We start from the raw sequence: 14,256 nt of genomic DNA on the forward strand, positions 1-14,256 counted from the left end.
TACCCCGTGTGGTAATAGCAGGAGCTGACGAATGATGGGGGTGCTACTTCTGGGGGTTCTCCACATTAGGTAGGCAGCAGGTTCCCCACATTAGGTAGTAGCAGGTTCCCCACATTAGGTAGGCAGCAGGTTTCCCACATTAGGTAGGCAGCAGGTTCCCCACATTAGGTAGTAGCAGGTTCCCCACATTAGCTAGTAGCAGGTTCCCCACATTAGGTAGGCAGCAAGTTCCCCACATTAGGTAGCAGCAGGTTCCCCACATTAGGTAGCAGCAGGTTCCCCACATTAGGTAGTAGCAGGTTTCCCACATTAGGTGGGCAGCAGGTTCCCCACATTAGGTAGTAGCAGTTTCCCCACATTAGGTAGGCAGCAGGTTCCCCACATTAGGTAGTAGCAGGTTCCCCACATTAGGTAGTAACATGTTCCCCACATTAGGTAGAAGCAGGTTCCCCACATTAGGTAGTAGCAGGTTCCTCACTTTAGGTAGCATTGTCGATTACCCCCCTCCCCCCCCCACTCACACACAGACACACACACACAGACACCCACGCATGCACACACACATAGACAGACAGACACACACACATACACACAGACAGACACACACACACATGCACACACACATAGACAGACAGACACACACACATGCACACACATAGACAGATAGACAGACACACACACACATGCACACACACATAGACAGACAGACACACACACATGCACACACATAGACAGATAGACACACACACATGCACACACACATAGACAGACAGATACACACACATGCACACACACACACGCAGACAGACAGACACCCACACATGCACACACGCAGACAGACAGACAGACAGACACCCACACATGCACACACACATACTACTCCGGAGTAGTGAAGAAAACTGTGTCTTGAAGCGTTCTGTGTCCCGAATAGCTGAGGAAAGTGCTGAGTCACTGTGCTGAGTGCTGAGACACTGTGATTGGTTGATGGGGGGGGGTGCAGTCTCTGCTCTGCTCAGGACACAGAACTGCTTCAAGACACAGATTTCTTCACTACATACCTGGCGCGGGCCACAAACTTTTGTTCCGCTGGTCGCAAATGGCCCGCGAGCCGGGAGTTTGAGACCCCTGATGTAGATGTTCTCTAAAGCTTCAGTTCGAAAATCTAGATGTGTTAAGTACTGAGTATTCAACACACTCTGTTCCTTTATGTTTAAAGGGTTTCGCTCTTTCTACATCTTGCCTGTGGGAGAAATAAAATATTAAATTATGACTTCATTTTGTTTTTATCAGAAGTTATGTTCTGGATACAAAATGCAGCATTGTATGTTATTACATGATATGTTTAGATGTGGGGGGGGGCACACTGCAAATTTTTGGAGACAATGGTCCTCATTTACTTCGAAAATCGGGTTGTAAGTCTATCTTGCTTTCTTACCCGACTGCTTTTTTCCCCTGGTATTTATTACTATGTCGCATCCTGTTTGTCGCTCGTGGGTTTTGTTGGTTTTGGTTTCCAACTCCTCTGAGTTGTCGGGAAAAAATCCACAACAATTCAACATATTCGGGTTGGAAACCTTTATAAATACGTGGGAAAGCTCAGAAATGTCGTATTACGCCCCTTTTTCGGGTATGGGAGAATCCACATCGGGTCCGTCGCGAAAAAATGTTGCATCGTGTCGCAGACTGGCGCACGATGTCTGTGGCATGTCGCAGACAAAGATGCGCCAAAAAAAAACGACAAAACAAGTCGGGTTTAGAATAGTAAATGAGGGCCAATATCTAGGTTTTTTTTGTGTTTTTTTTTTTTTTTCAATTCAAGAATTCAAAAAATTCAAAATTTCAGGGTTGTGTGCGATTCAGCAGTGCAGCAGTGGCCGCCATGATGTAAACCTTTTTGCTTGTGATATTATATGGATAATAGGCAAACATCAGAGACAATTAGTGTTGCTTCTATTTTATCCCACATAGTAACACTACACCTGTGACCAGAAGCTTGTTGTCTGTAAAGACCAAAGAAATAACCATTTGAGCAGGGGCCAAGTCCTGGAAAAAAAAGTGTGGGAACTCACCCAAGATTTCCCTTCAGGGACTGGTATTGCTAATGGGAATGGTGTTCCTGCTATGGAAAAAGTGCAGGAACTCAGTTCCCACGTGTTCCTGCAGGACTTGAGCCCTGCATATGAAGCAGTCTGGTATGAGGTACTGTTGTGTGATAATCTCAGCATTGCCCCATTACACAGCAAAAATGGATGTTCTTCTGAAAATGTGATTAACATTTATTTCTTATTTTATGGCTTGTTCGCACTTCATGGTAGTAATGGTCACTAAAAATACAGTAAATTATTGTACTGTAAAGGACGGTTTGCCGTGCACCATTAAACACTATCAAGGTACTGTAATTAGGTAATGTAATCACTATTATTGTGTGTGTACAGTAGATGTGTCTATTCTCAGCAGAGTATTTTAACCCTATATGTTAGTTTAAGAAAAATAACATCCTTGTCAACAGCAAAATGAAAAAAAACAACAGCTATTTTGCAAATTTTGGGGTCTCCCGTTTCTATGCAGTGCACTTTTCGGTAAAAAATTACATATTATCTTAATACTGTAGGTTCATATAATTACAACAAAACCAAATTTTTAGAGATTTTTCTTTATTTTATTACTAAAAAATTATAACTTTGTACGAAAATGCTGTCCTCTATGCTTTCCTCTTCTGACTCCTATAACTTTAACTTTTATTTTACTGTAAACGGGGATGAATGATGGTCATTGTTTTGTATCAGTTTTGTTTTAATGGGACTTTTTGATCGCTTTTTATTAATTATTTTTTCTGAAATACCAAGTGATCAAAAATATGCTTTTCTGGACTTTGGTATTTTTTTTTACATGTATGTCATTGTCCATGTTTTATAATTAACAATATATTTTAATAGTACAGACATTTACCCACATGTTGATACCACACATGTTTATATTTATCATTTAATTTAAAAAAAAAAGGGGGAAAATTGGGATGATTCAGACTTTTTTAGGGAGGGAGCTTATTCACATTTGCTAACATTTCTTTTTCACAGTTTTTTCACTCTTTTTAAGTCTCCATAGGGGACAATTATATGTAATCTTGCAATTGAAAACACTAAGTATTGTTTCCTATAGAGCACCATTGATCAGTGTTATGGGTGCTCCATTAGTAGCTGAGGCTGCCTGCACTATAGAAGTGCCAATCATACAGATGGAAGGCAGGAAAGAGACCACCGTCTGTGCTCCCAGCTGATCGGTACCACGCGATTTTGCGGATTGGCGATCTCCGGCATTAGCCATGGGTCCCGGCTGCTGATAGCAGTTAGGACTCATCAGGTATCAAAAGTGTTCAGATCCTGAGCACACTTCAAACACCTGGAACAGGCACAGAGCGTACATTTACGCCCTGCATCCTATTACCTTGTGTGATTGCCAGACTATTCTGAAGGACAAAAAGAGCAACAAATCCAAGCAAAGTCAGTCAGTAAAAGCATTTCAAGCTAGAGATGTGTCCACTATTACCGTCGGGTCTGAGTGTTAAAGGAGTAGTCCAGAATAACAAAACTTAGTGTCAGATCACGGGGTGTCCTACCGCTGGCACTCCCTGTGATCTCCCTAATGCTGTATCTTTATCTCTCTCGTAATGATGCATGGAGGGAACATGTTGGCTGCGGATAGGGAAAACATTTTGTTTTACCGGATTACTCCTTCAAGATTCCGAACGATTACAAGAATGAGCCAGGAGAGGTGCTCGCTTAGTAAGTTCTCTCGTGCTATGTAGCTTGACCATGACAGACTCATTATGTACGGCTATGTAGCTGTCCAGGTATCATAGAGACAGTGCATTTCTCTCCCAGCTTGTTCTCATGATCAGACAGATCTGGACAGCCAACTAATAAAAACTTTTGACATGTCCCTTGTTTGTTGACAGGTAAACTTTAAGAAACACTCATAAGGTTTTAAATATACATCGCATGTCAGAGTGTCATGAGATCATGTTGTTGTGAAAAGCTGGTCATCTCACATCATACATCTTATATATTGAGTTTAAACATAAGTTATGAAAGGACACATCTATTCTAATTATTATTCATTGTTAAAATGATTGCAAATATAAAGATGTATATGCTTTGATTTATAGAATTCCCTAACCTTAAAGAAATACAAAATACGGCTTATGTGTTTGAACATATGTATAAATCAGTTGTGTAATAGACAACAAACTGTTTTCAAAGGCATGTTAGAGATATTACCTAAAAGTCTTCATAAAGATATGTACATTTTGTATTGTGTAGGGGTAAGCCACTTTTTGTCAGAACATAGCATGCCCTAGTTTGTTTGTTTGTTTCATTTATTTTTATTATTTTACAAATAGATGGGAACTGTATTTGTGACACATCACACTGTATGCTGTATTTCTGTATGGACAGACCACTGAGGAAGTTAGTGTGATACATGTAAGGCGATTACATATCACTTCCTATCCCCACTCTCATCTGGAGAGCTGCATCGGTATATATCATATAATTATTATTATTATTTATTTATTTTCATCTGGTATTTTTTGCTTCTTTTACACTTTTTTGCTTCTTTTTACTATGCGCTGGTCTTTATTTCTCTTGTGTCTGGTACTTTATGCTCTTGTCAACGCCTTTTATACATGGTTAGTCATATAGGTGTATCTGGGGAGCCTGCAGTCTGTATACATTTAGATGTAGCACATCATGATGACCAACCCTAGCTCTTCTTTTTAACTGAATATAGGATTTTCATAGTTTTCATAGTTATTTTAAATTCTGTGTTTTGCCTCTTTTTCTTAGTTTTTATAGTGTATACAAAGAAGTTATAGACATGCACCGGAATGTATTTAAAGGGGTACTCCAGTGCTCCAGCGTTCTGAACATTTTGTTCAGAACCCTCGGAGCTGGTGGCCATGATTGTGACATCACAGCCAAGCCCCTCATTATGTCACGCCACACCCCCTCCATTCATGTCTATGGGAGGGTGTGTGTCTACCAACAGATCCTCTCCCATAGACATGAATGGAGGGGGCATGGCGCGATGTCACGAGGGGCTTGGCCGTGATGTCGCGACCACTGCCACAGGAACCTGGCATGTGTTTAGAATGCCAGGTGCTGCGGGAGATTGCAGGGGGCCCCAGCAGTGGGATCCTGTGATCAGACATCTTATCCCCTATCCTTTGCATAGGGGATAAGATGTCTAACAGCGGAGTACCCCTTTAAGGTCAAAAATGATTTTTCTGAGTGCCTGCTGCTTTCTATCTCTTGCTCTTTTCCGAACATAAAGACATTTTTTTGAACCAGAGCACAGAGGCTGAAGAATCCTTTGATATAGTTATAAGCTGTAGAGGAGGGTTTTTAGTACTTATAATAGTTTAGGAGAGTCTGATATGTAGGCATAATGAATTCCAGACAAGATAATGTATGGGAGAAGTGTTGAAGGTGAGGGCCTTGTCTTTTTTTAGAGGTAATATGAATTCACAATGGGATTTATAGTAATTAGTTCATACTTGCAACATTAGTACCATTCATAGTAGACAGATACCACCTGGAGCTGATAAAACTCATCGACTTATGAAGTCCATCATATCATTCTTCATTCTGCCTTCTGGGCTACTTTTCTTGTCAAATATGCAATTTGCTATGGAGGCTCTGAGCTTTAAAGGGGTACTCCACCCCTAGACATCTTATCCCCTATCCAAAGGATAGGGGATAAGATGTCTGATCGCAGGGGTCCCGCCGCTGGGGACCCCCGCAATATAGCATGCGGCACCCACCTATTTCTGGTCCGGAAGCGCTGGAGGGACTGGGTCGGGACCCAGACCCTCCAGCGCTTCCGGACCAGAAACAGGTGGGTGCCGCATGTTATATTGTGGGGGTCCCCAGCGGAGGAGTACCCCTTTAAACGCAAATATTGCCTGAGCCAAATTTTAGAGCAATGAGCGATGAGACAGTAATAAGAAATACTGGTAAATATATATATACACTAACAGATGTAATTTTTGCTCTTCTTTCTAACAGATGTTATTGATATGATATTGATCTCAGACCAAGAGGATAGAGTGGACATCTGCATGTCGAGTGTTCAATCTACATGTTAAGATGTTTATGTGTCTTCACTGATGATATCAGATGAGTCAAGAATTATTCTATAAAAAAAAAAGGTACTAGTTAATTTTACTTTACAAATTCCCTAAGGCCTCCTTTACAAATATCCGACAATCCGGCGGCATTTCCCTCCGGTACTGAAGAATGACACTGGAGGGAAACTGATGATATAACTGATTCCATTCACATTCATCCAGCACCTCAATTTGGACACAAAATGGACAGTCACACCGCATGGGCACCCGATGATGTAACACATCTTGTGTTTCCCCGTCCGGCCTGCACAATTAATGACCACGTATGCTAGACAACTGATGCCAACTGATGTAGTTTGCCATCGGCTGTGGCATCAGTTTAAGGCTGGGTTCACGGAGCTGGATCACCAGACATATGTGAACCCATATGTGAAGATATATGTAAGCCCTATTTAACTAAAATTCCCCCAAAAAATGTTTTCACATAAATGTTTTGGCTTATTGGTTTGAAAGTATATATTTATTTACTGTGGGCTTCAAGTTACAGATATTTGTGGTGTTCAGCCAGTCTTGGTGGGAATAGAACATACTTGGTGGGTTATTATATCTTCAAAAAGTATTCTTTGCTAGCTAATTCCACTCTAATGGTTCCAATGAGGAGAACAGCAGAAATGTCAATCATAGCTAAGGAGCCAGGGGATTTCTCAATATATAGAACTCTGTGCACCAAAATGCAAACGTCCCCCCTCCTAGACACTTGCTGTAGTGGTGACCAGGATATCAGACATTTTTTTTTTCTAAAGAAGGTTTAAAGGGGTATTCATGTGTCTCCAAAAAACTTCATAAAAAAACTGAAGATTTAGATATGGAAAAGAAAAACAAAAGCTTTATGTACCTACCTCGGGTCCCTCCCGGATCCCACTGCAGCTCCCGATGAGACTCCTTCTGTCCCCATGCTCATTTCTTCTGCATGCCTCAACCAATCACTCTCTGAGATGGGCCAGCGACTGACTAAGCAGGAAGATCTGGCTTCTACATCTTGTCTCTGAAGCAGGCAGAAGGAGCTACAACAGGATCGGCAGTGGGACCTGTAGGAGACTGGGGGTATTTTACAAAGTTACATATTTCTTAAGTTTGAAAAAAAAAACAGAGTCCATCAAGTTCAACCTATATCTTTATTTTGTCCTAACTGTGTTGATCCTGAAGAAGGCAAAAAAAAACGTATAAGGCTTATGCTAATTGCCCCATACTGTTACGCCTAGCGCTCCGGGTCCCCGCTCCTCCCCGGAGCGCTCACGGCGTCTCTTTCCCTGCAGCTCCCCGGTCAGTCCCGCTGACCGGGAGCGCTGCTCTCTCATGGCCGTTGGGGATGCGATTCGCACAGCGGGACGCGCCCGCTCGCGAATCGCATCCCAGGTCACTTACCCGTTCCCGTCTCCTGCGGTCATGTGCTGGCGCGCGCGGCTCCGCTCTCTAGGGCGCGCGCGCGCCAGCTCCCTGAGACTTAAAGGGCCAGTGCACCAATGATTGGTGCCTGGCCCAATTAGCTTAATTGGTTCCCACCTGTTCCCTCCTTATATCTAGTCTCCTCCCTTGCACTCCCTTGCCGGATCTTGTTGCCCTAGAGCCTAGTGAAAGCGTTTTTGTGTGTTTATACCCTGTGTACCAGAACTTTGCTATCTCCCCTGACTACGAACCTTGCCGCCTGCCCCCGACCTTCTGCTACGTCCGACTTTGCTTCTGCCTACTCCCTTGTACCTCGCCTATCTTCAGTATCTTCAGCAGCCAGAGAGGTGAGCCGTTGCTAGTGGATACGACCTGGTCACTACCGCCGCAGCAAGACCATCCCGCTTTGCGGCGGGCTCTGGTGAAAACCAGTAGTGTCTTAGAACCGGTCCACTAGCACGGTCCTCGCTATCCCTCTCTGGCACAGAGGATCCACTACCTGCCAGCCGGCATCGTGATAGTAGATCCGGCCATGGATCCCGCTGAAGTTCCTCTGCCTGTTGTCGCCGACCTCCCCACACTGGTCGCCCAGCAAGCCCGACAGATTGCCCAACAAGATCACCAGCTGTCGTACTTGACCACCATGACTCAGCAACTCCAGTCGCAGCTACAGCAGATTCAGTCTCAGCTACAGCAGCAGCAACCATCTCCTCCGCCAGCTCCTGCACCTCTTCCGCAGCGAGTGGCCACTCCTAGCCTCCGCCTGTCTTTGCCGGACAAATTTAATGGGGACTCTAAGTTTTGCCGTGGCTTTCTTTCCCAATGTTCCCTGCATCTGGAGATGATGTCGGATCAGTTTCCTACTGAAAGGTCTAAGGTGGCTTTCGTAGTCAGCCTTCTGTCTGGAAAAGCCCTGTCATGGGCCACACCGCTCTGGGACCGTGATGACCCCGTCACTGCCTCTGTACACTCCTTCTTCTCGGAAATTCGAAGTGTCTTTGAGGAACCTGCCCGAGCCTCTTCTGCTGAGACTGCCCTGCTGAACCTGGTCCAGGGTAATTCCTCCGTTGGCGAGTACGCCATACAATTCCGTACTCTTGCTTCTGAACTTTCCTGGAATAATGAGGCTCTCTGCGCGACCTTTAAAAAAGGCCTATCCAGCAACATTAAAGATGTTCTGGCCGCACGAGAGACTCCTACTAGCCTGCATGAACTCATTCATCTAGCCACTCGCATTGACATGCGTTTTTCTGAGAGGCATCAAGAGCTCCGCCAGGAAAAAGACTTAGATCTCTGGCCACCTCTCCCACAGTCTCCACTGCAATCTGCGCCTAGGCCTCCCGCCGAGGAGGCCATGCAAGTGGATCGGTCTCGCCTGACCCTGGAAGAGAGGAATCGCCGTAAGGAAGAGAATCTTTGTTTGTACTGTGCCAGTACTGAACATTTTCTGGTGGATTGCCCAATCCGTCCTCCACGTCTGGGAAACGCACGCTCACACTCAGCTCTCGTGGGTGTGGCGTCTCTTGATGCCAAGTCGGCTTCTCCACGTCTCACGGTACCTGTTCGGATTTCCACTTCAGCCAGCTCTCCCCTCTCAGCCGTGGCCTGTCTGGACTCTGGAGCTTCTGGAAATTTTATTCGGGAGTCCTTTGTGAATAAATTCCATATTCCGGTGACCCGTCTTGTCAAGCCACTCCGCATCTCCGCGGTCAACGGAGCCAGGTTGGACTGTACCATACGTTTCCGCACGGAGCCCCTTCTTATGAGCATCGGATCTCACCACGAGAGGATTGAACTTTTGGTCCTCCCCAATTGCACCTCGGAAATTCTCCTTGGACTTCCCTGGCTTCAACTTCATTCCCCAACCCTGGATTGGTCCACTGGGGAGATCAAGAGTTGGGGGTCCTCTTGTTCCAAGAACTGTCTAAAACCGGTTCCCAGTAACCCTTGCCGTAACTCTGTGGTTCCTCCTGTATCTGGTCCCCCTAAGGTCATTAAGGACTCTGCCTGCCACAGGAAATGCCCTTCCCCCCTCCCAGTTCCATCAGGCAAGCTTCTGTGTCCCCTCATGGCCCTCCTCCTGGTGTCACACTGCCCCGTGCCAGGTCCCGCCCTCTGCCCTCTCTCCCCATTCCTACTCCTGCGGTTCTGCCTGCCGTTGAGGAATCCCTCCATCCTTTCCCGGTGTCCTCATCCCAGGGGAGGCAGTTACCCGATAAAGAGAAGGGGAGACCTAAGGGGGGGGGTACTGTTACGCCTAGCGCTCCGGGTCCCCGCTCCTCCCCGGAGCGCTCACGGCGTCTCTTTCCCTGCAGCTCCCCGGTCAGTCCCGCTGACCGGGAGCGCTGCTCTCTCATGGCCGTTGGGGATGCGATTCGCACAGCGGGACGCGCCCGCTCGCGAATCGCATCCCAGGTCACTTACCCGTTCCCGTCTCCTGCGGTCATGTGCTGGCGCGCGCGGCTCCGCTCTCTAGGGCGCGCGCGCGCCAGCTCCCTGAGACTTAAAGGGCCAGTGCACCAATGATTGGTGCCTGGCCCAATTAGCTTAATTGGTTCCCACCTGTTCCCTCCTTATATCTAGTCTCCTCCCTTGCACTCCCTTGCCGGATCTTGTTGCCCTAGAGCCTAGTGAAAGCGTTTTTGTGTGTTTATACCCTGTGTACCAGAACTTTGCTATCTCCCCTGACTACGAACCTTGCCGCCTGCCCCCGACCTTCTGCTACGTCCGACTTTGCTTCTGCCTACTCCCTTGTACCTCGCCTATCTTCAGTATCTTCAGCAGCCAGAGAGGTGAGCCGTTGCTAGTGGATACGACCTGGTCACTACCGCCGCAGCAAGACCATCCCGCTTTGCGGCGGGCTCTGGTGAAAACCAGTAGTGTCTTAGAACCGGTCCACTAGCACGGTCCTCGCTATCCCTCTCTGGCACAGAGGATCCACTACCTGCCAGCCGGCATCGTGACACATACCAGGAAAAAATTCCTTCCTGACTCCAAATTCGGCATCATAATAAATCCCTGGATCAACGTTCTGTCCCTATAAATCTAGTATCCATCACTTGTAATATTATTATTCTCCAGAAATGCATCTAGGCCCCTTTTGAACTCTTTTATTGAGCTCCCCATGAAAACCTCCTCCGGGAGAGAATTCCACAGACTCACTGCTCTTACAGTAAAGAACCCCCGTCTGTGCTGGTGTAGAAACCTTCTTTCCTCTAGACGTAGAGGATTCCCCCTTGTTTTAGATACAGTCCTGGGTATAAATAGGTCATGGGAGAGATCTCTGTACTGCCCCCTGATATAGTTATAAAGTCATCTTTTTTTTAAACTAAATAGCCCTTTTTTCTACCGACCCAGCATTGTATGAAGTTTTTACGGACATGACAGTATCCCTTTACCTTCACTCCCCTCCTCAACATCAATATATTGATGGCTCAAAACTTTTCTTTTACTTTAAAATTGATGAATCTTTTGGAAAAGTAAGTAAACAAAAAAGCCTTTCTGTATAATAAGCATTGATAAATGATCCTGGAAACATCTGTTCAACTCAAAATGTATGACTTCATTGAAAAAAATCTATTGTTCGCTAAGGGAAACACACGCTGTCTCTTCTCTTCCATGGTAATTCAACCAATAGTTTCGCTCTTTATATAATGATATTTTTTACATTGTGAGTCCAAAGGTGCAATAATATTGTGCAATAAGGTTGTGTAGAAGTTTCAATTACATTTACTAAACTTTCTTATTCAACAATTACAGTGGTCCCTCAACATACGATGGTAATCCGTGCCAAATGGACCATCGTTGAAACCATCGTATGTTGAGGGATCCGTGCAATGTAAAGTATAGGACAGTGGTCTACAACCTGCGGACCTCCAGATGTTGGAAAACTACAACACCCAGCATGCCCGGACTGCCAAAGGCTGTCCGGGCATGCTGGGAGTTGTAGTTTTCAAACATCTGGAGGTCCGCAGGTTGTAGACCACTGTTAGACGAAGTTGTACTCACCTGTCCGCGCCACTCCGGACCGTCACCGCTCGTCACCGCTGCCCGGGATGTCGCTGTCGCCGCGTCCCCGTGGTGTCCCCGACGCTCCGGTAAGGCCTCTGCTTCCCCAGCATCCACGCTCTCCGACGCCGCCATCACGTCGCTACACACGCCGCTCCAATTGGATGACGGGACGGCGTGTGCAGCGACACCTGGAGAGCGCCGCCGATGCAGGGAATCCCGAAGAGGACGCGCCGGAGCCCCGAGGACAGGTAAGAGACATCACCGGAGCACACGGGGCACCGTAAACGGCTATCCGGTGGCAGCTGTAGCAGTCTGCGCTGCCGGATAGCCATTTATGCGATGGCCCCGACATACAAAAGCATCGTATGTTGATGCTGCCTTCAACATGCGATGGCCTCTGAGAGGCCATCGCATGTTGAAATTATCGTATGTCGGGGCCATTGTAGGTTGAGGGGTCACTGTACTTAAAATGCAAGCAGATCTATCTGACCAGGGACTGTTTCCCTTAGAAGACCATTTGTTATCACATTAGCGACTGCCTTGGGTTTTTGTATTAGGTTTCTCAATAAAGCTTATTATGAGCAGAAATAGCAATTATACATCTGGAAAAGTACCTGCTTCCCTGTAACAAGGACCATTGTGACATATTAAGCCAATTTGCTCATTTAATCATTTCTAGGTACTCATCTCCGTGTGTATTGTGCAGCATTTATAAAAATGTGAAGCATTATTATTATTTTTTATTTTTTTTGAAGAGCTCTTTGTTACTTCTGCAATTCAGTAGCCGGCATCCTTCTTAGTTGCTATAGTGGCTCTGTTTATTGTGCGATATGCATGTTCATATTATCTCAGCTAGTTTGCATAATCGTTGCATATTGTTCTTCGGTTGCTTCTGGGGAATGACAGCGCATCTCGAGAACTCTTGCACTTTAGCATTTGTTCTCATGCAAATGAGAAATGTGTCCATCGATGGAGTTGACATTTGCAGAACACGTCAAACAGATAAACGGCGATGTGAAATTTTTATTTCCCGAAATAGCTAAATAAATATGTTGTGCCTTTTCCTTCAATACCGTCTTGGAAATTGGCTCCGTGTTATTTGCCAATCATGGATGGCTGGGAATATGACCACGAGATGACAACAAGCATAGATTTGCCTTGGTCCTTTGTACAGGTCAGTTAAAAAGCTGATATTTGGCACTTGAAAATCCTTCGGAGCTGAAGATGTAGCAAAACAGATATTCGAGAGTGAAAACAAATATGCAAAGTTTAAGAAAATATCAAAATTTCATTCGATAGTAATAATGAAAACCCATTTTAACTCCAAGTGACCATATGGATAATATTTCTCCAATGTTGTTTTTTGACCTTCAGGCTTTTTAGTTATGTTCCTTATTACTTGTTGCTTATTTGAGATGTTTCATAGTGCAGGTGACATGAGTGTGTTACAGGTACCTTGCCCGGTCACAGTGCCACATCCATCCTCCTCTGTATTGGCTGAGCCTATCAGGAGGTGAGAAGATTAAACCAATTGGCTCAGTGCTGTTCCTCACACTGGTTGCAGCCCTTTGCTTTGCCTGTGAAAGAGTTTTCTTCCTTCCCTTGAGTCCAGTTTTTGAAGGATTCTGTAGTTTCACATGATAAATTTCACTATGTGTCCTTTCTATCTGAAACTACTGAATCTTACAAAAAATTTACTTTTTTGTGTTCTGACATCTACTAACCTACCTAAACCTGATATTTCCATTTCATCAGTTTGAGGTTGTACCATAACTTACAGACAACACTAGGGCTGGGCGGTATGACCAAATATGTGTATCACAGTATTTTTTTAACTTACGGCGGTTCCACGGTATATAACGGAATTTTCTCCCCCCCCCCCCCAAATCATGTGACCCGCCAGCGCTGTTCTGTCCCCCCAACCCTCCCCCCACCCAATCAAGTGACCTGCGTGCGGTATTCGGCTCCCCCCTCCAAATCATCTGACCGGCCAGCACTGTTCTGCTCCCCCCAGTTAATGATCAGCCCAGCGGGGTACTACTCACAGATGTCAAGCACTGCCCTCCTCCTCTTTGCTGGGGGCCGCCGGCAATGGAACTCACTGTACGCCAGTGGTCTCCAACCTGCGGATCTCCAGTCGTTGCAAAACTACAACTCCCAGCTGGGAGTTGTAGTCTTGCAACAGCTGGAGGTCCGCAGGTTTGAGACCACTGCTGTACGCTGTATACCTATGCCCGGGCTGCAAAAGATACAAAAAATAAACTTTTAACTCACCCACCTCGACCGCACGCAGGGGACTGGAACGTGGACAGCCGTCAGCCTATCACCGGCCGGAGCGATGTCCCGCCCCGGCCAATGATAGGCTGACCCCACTGTCATGTAAGAAGCCGGCTTCTTACATGACAGTGGGCTCAGCCTATCACTGGCAGGGGCGGGACATCGCTCCGGCCGGTGATAGGCTGACGGCTGTCCGGTGTTCCAGGGCCGACGTAGGTAAGTTAAAAGCTTTTTTTCTTTATCTTTTGCAGCCGGCAACATCTGGAGGTCTGCAGGTTGGAGACCACTGGCGTACAGTATAGAGTTCCAGCGCCGGTGTCGGCCCGCAACAAAGAGGAGGAGGGGAGTGCTTGACATCTGTGGGTAGTACCCTGCTGGCTGGGCTGATAATTAAT

The 14,256-nt window shown here is 46.0% G+C and overlaps 1 protein-coding gene across 5 annotated transcripts in view; it reads left to right on the forward strand.

Moving 5' to 3' along the window:
- The window catches only part of B3GALT1 (beta-1,3-galactosyltransferase 1), a 443,777-nt gene that overhangs the window by 308,040 nt on the left and 121,481 nt on the right, over positions 1 to 14,256 (forward strand). For 4 of the 5 annotated variants that reach the window (XM_056536926.1, XM_056536924.1, XM_056536928.1 and 1 more), the window contains one exon: positions 6,066 to 6,208. The exons of the other annotated variant lie outside the window; for it this stretch is intronic. The gene's annotated coding sequence lies outside the window, so the exon portion shown is untranslated. The remainder of the gene's footprint in view (positions 1 to 6,065; positions 6,209 to 14,256) is intronic. 5 annotated transcript variants of the gene reach the window in all.

The sequence above is a fragment of the Hyla sarda genome, chromosome 8 (assembly GCF_029499605.1).
Source record: "Hyla sarda isolate aHylSar1 chromosome 8, aHylSar1.hap1, whole genome shotgun sequence".
NCBI lineage: Eukaryota > Metazoa > Chordata > Amphibia > Anura > Hylidae > Hyla > Hyla sarda.